Here is a 4,999-nt window from a genome sequence, read left to right on the forward strand (position 1 = left end):
AAAAACAAACCGCCAAAGCTTTCAGAGTTTGAACTCGACTCTATAAACGGGTCAATAAATATCGAGATTTTCATGTTTGTGATGTAAATCATGTTTACAGAGATGGAGTGATGGCCACTCAAATCCCCCAACTATTTAACACTGGTTGCTGGGGGCTGATTAGATATGATAATGTGCTGCTGACATCAGACCAAATGTTGGCGAGCGCAGAGAGCCACAGCCGGCAGTAAACATGTAATTTATGGCCGTGGGAATGGCTTGGCAAGTGCTGGTGCTACACGGCCATCCATCAGCCACACCAACCTTGATGCCCGTGTCTGGCTCTGGCTTCCTGCCATTGGCTGATGCATCACCTGGATTGCAGTCTCCACGCAACAGGCTAAAATCAGCCACACAGCGCGACGGGCTCTCAACCTTTTTAAAAGCCGGCTCTTACAGCTCTGGTCAATGCAGTTGGCCTTCTGTGGAGGAGGAGTAGAACAGTTTGTTAATGAGGAACAGATCCGTGTTACTTTTATTCCAACAGTTGTATGAATCCAAGCTGCTGGGATTTGTAAATTTACACCAACATACTGTATGCTCAACAATACATGTCATGGCCTTCAAAGGTACACGGTCACGTCTGGCTTAATGCGTACAGCCACGTCCAGATTTCTACACACTTCAGCATTTAAAAAGACATTTTGACGTTCCTGTTTTGGGGATAAATATCCACGCCTGGAAACGGGGATAATAAACCACATCATCTGTGCCGTGGTTGAGGTGATGATGAAGAGCACTGTTTAAGAATAGAAAGGACCGGAGAGGGCTCTCTTTATAGCCTGCTAATGGTGCAGTGAGGAGCACAGGTGCCATTAGGTGCAGCGTGTTATCACTTCTGACAGATGGCACAGGAAGAGTTTGGGAGAGGAAAGTTCATCAGCTATCCTCCAGTATAGCACACTGTTGATGGCTGTAATTTCGGAACTCAATCAGTTGTGATTATTGTTGCTGTGATGAGGACACACACAGGAAGGTGTTTATTGTCAACAGCTGTGATTGGGGAAATAATGTGTCCCATTATACAAGCTTATTTTTAAGATGTTGTACATTCAGGATGCACATTTAGAAAGTAGATTTTGTGGGCTGATGTCCGGAGAACTTCAAAAAAAGTTATTTTTGCAGAATATGGGCTTCTGAAGAATCATTACACCTTCTATGGGAATGCAACAAAGACTAAGTGAAAACATCTCACAGCAAAATAGGCATTACCATTAACAAACATGTAATGTTGGAGCTCTGCATGATTAAGCAAGGAATCCTATTTTTCTTTAATTCTAAATAGGAAAAAAAAGTGACTATTATTCAGACCTGCAGAGTGGTTCAGTGAGGTCATTTTCATATCACCAACCTTAAATGGGCAAAGATTGGAACATGACATTGTTTTTAAGGGACAAAGAACTAATGACATGTTGGTATAATTTTTTCTGCTCGCCCGTATTCGGCATATTCTCCCATCAAATAAGATTAACATTAATTCCCATAGATGTGTCATATATTCATAATTCTTTTTACAGAACCTTGAAGCTGGAGCAGTGCATTTAGGTATTTACTGTGTACTTGTCAAAATATAAAGGGACACCTGTTTTACTAAAGGTAACTATGAGGTTGATATTTGTGTTTTTTTAAATGTCTCGACTTGGAAGAATTGCCCTCCGTTAGACAATCGGCTGCACTTTGTATTAAATGCTAATTATCAAATGTTAGCATGCTAACACACTAAACTAACGTGGTGAACATTAGATTTGCTTTGTTAGCATTGTCATTCTAAGCATGCTAACACTAGCATTTAGCTCAAAGCACATGTACCAAAGTACAGCCTCAGGGAGCAGCTAGACTTCAAATTTTAAGCTTCAAATCTGTTTCCTGTGAGTCCCCGAGCTTTACATGTGGAATTGTGATGACTGGAGTAACCCTTTAATAGGTAAATATGATATATTTTACAATATATTTTGCTATTTTTAAACAGACTGCCATGTTTCATTTCACTGCCATCTCCTCTTTGGTAAATTCATCTTATGAATTCATTTAAGTTGTTCATTTAAATATCTCAGCTAATTGCATACAACACTAATTGGTTGCCTTTTGTCTACATGAAGGCATCGTCACATCTTGAAGATATAAATGACTAAAAATCAACATCATCTGCAAACTGCGCATCTTTTCAAAAGTCAGTAATCTGAGCAAGATGAGACTTATGCATGTTTCCTTGGTGGCCTGTGAGATGAATTGCTTTGTGGTGTTGTTTACCAGAGACGGTTTGATTTATTCCGGTTTGGGATTATCTTCTCCAGGTCTAGAGAAAAGCCTGAGCCTCACCATTAATCTCCACCCTGTGTGTTTCCTGTCAGTGGTGACAGATGACCTGCCCTTCAACTCTCTGCCACCCTTTGGAGAAAACATGTCGTCAATCAGAGTATCTTTCTCGGCCGCAGTTAGGAGAGAGGATCCTGGAAGGGTGACGCCAGTGGTGATGATTGTGATGGTGTGTGGGTGTGTTTTTCTGCTTATTTGAGCCTCCTGGAAGCAGGGAACGGTGACATCAGCCCACTGTTGTGCACCTCTGTCCCCTCCCAAATGAACTGATTATTTATGGGAGTGAGTGAGGAGAGTTCAGTGGAGGGGAGCTGTCAATGCTGAGGGGACAGATGCGAGCGTTACAGCAGTGCAATAAAAACTCGTGAATTTCATTCTGGCCAGCGTCCACGTGCAAGGTGAAGGGGACATGTCTCTCGTCCTTGCATTCCTCCTTTTGATAAGCACATAAAAAAGGAAACCTCAGACGTGAAGGAAGTGTGTGGGTAACCGCAGCAGACAGGCTTGGCTGCGGTCCACCATAGACTGAAGATTTCAAAAGAGGAGGAATTTAAATTTTCTTTTGTTTGCTCACTGTGACAGATGCACCACCCTCGTTAACAATAGTTAAGATGATGAGCAACCGTTTTTGTGTATGAATGCAGCCACTGTGGTTTTGGGTGTAGTTCACGCTTGAGGACAAAATATGTAATGCTTTCATGATATTTTTTAAATGTTTTGTCACCGGATGTGGAAGTCTCAGCGCTGAACCCTCTGTTGGCCTCCTGAAGCTAAGGTGACAGACGAAGGCAGTCGGTGTCCTCTCCTCGTCTGTGCTCTTTGGTTGTTGATGTTTCTGTCTCCACAGAGGGCCTGGGCCCCTGTTTGTGAGATGGCTGTCTATATGACAGGTCCCCGGTGCCCCGGCTGCTCTGTGGGACAGACATAACAGGGGTGAGCCTGGGGCACGGCCTGTCACTCACTGTGTGTCTCACCATTGTCTTTGAGTCGCTGCCCTTTTCCTTCTTTTCTCCACATCACAAAAACCACAAGCAAATACGTTCATGGGGAAGTATCCGTTCCCTACACGACAAGTATTATGTAAAGATCAGTTGGATTTCAATAGGATAAGGCTTTAGATTGGAATCCACAAATTACAGTGTAATTACAGTGTAATTACTTTTTGAAAACAATTAAATATGGACACACAACATAAATAGTATCGTGGCATGGTGCTCATTAAAGTATCACATAGTTTTACTCACCTTTCTTTACTCACCTTTCTTTAAGAGCGTGCATTCGGAATTTCAGCCAATATGGACATTACTTTTTAATAGTTGTACACTACGATCAGTACAAATCTATTTCGATCTAAAGAAAATGCCTTTATCACAGTGTGTCCCAGAGTACAGTCCCGTATTCACTCCTATTCCACTGTCTTTAATTATGTGGTGTAGTTCGTTTGGTTTAGTTCTGTCACAAAGCAACCAACAAACTTAAAAAATCATTTACATAGTATGTAAAATAAATCTTGTTTACGCATGTTTTTTGTTTACCCATTTTGGTTGATTGGTTAATTCTAAAGTAAATAGTGGCTGTGGACGCTGCAATATTTAGCATTAATTATGAAAAACATAAAAGTAAAAAGATATTGTGACAGGAACTAAAGAATAAGCATTTTGTCCCCTTGTATGCATCCTGTAACTATGTATTACATACCGGGTGATAGAACGAAAGTAGTCAAAGTTGGTGTTATTCAAACCAAGGTTCCCTTTTAAACACAAATGTGTTACCATCTCCCCTGTCCGCTTCCTCTTGTAACTACAGATAGATACCCAGTAAGTGTTTCAAGGTACCTTCATGCACAAGACTGCAAATTAGACATTTTGAAGCATTTTTGGAAAAATTCAAAAGGTATCTCTGTCCTGATTTGCGGAAAGCCTATTTATGGCGTCTGGAGGCACGGGTGTGGTCAGGTAAATGAGATGGATGAGGGTGTTTGTTTGGTGTTGAGCTAGCAGGTGGTGGAGAGGGGGTGGTGGTGTCTGCCCAACTAGGTGTGTGTTGGCATCCATACAAAAACTGACGCCTACAGGCATGGCCCCGCCTCTTTCCCACCAGATCGACTTTCTTCAGTGAAGGAATGAGACACGGACACCTCCTCCAGGTTGAGACATCTAATCTGGGCCTGTCAGGGCCTTTATCAAACAGGATCAACTGGTGCGCTGGGCCTTTCTCCACAATCCCCACAGGCAGCAGGATACCTGCACACGCATTCCTTCGACACATCCCTGTCCCATGAGGCGTATCACCTGTCTTTTATGGCAGCTCAGCTAGAAGATGAGGGGGGAGGGGTTGGAGTACAGTTGCTCCTCTGCATTGTCCTGATGGAAAACTAAGATAGCAGCATGGCCTTTGGTTTGGAGGATTTACTTCATCCCATGAGTCTTAAAATGTCAGAATGCTGATCAACAAAAAAACAAAAATCCCTGTCTTAGAAAAAACTGATTTTGTGTTTGTGCCTGTTTTGTCACTGCAGCCTGTTTTCATTGCCAAGACAATGACAGTATGACGCGATGATTGTCGGAGATTAGCTCAGGATGCCTCTTATACATCCCTTCTCTCAGGTGTCTTCCCACAAGCCCTAAAAACTGCAGTCATTAAA

Source organism: Melanostigma gelatinosum (genome assembly GCF_949748355.1).
Source record: "Melanostigma gelatinosum genome assembly, chromosome: 6".
Classification (NCBI taxonomy): Eukaryota; Metazoa; Chordata; class Actinopteri; order Perciformes; family Zoarcidae; genus Melanostigma; species Melanostigma gelatinosum.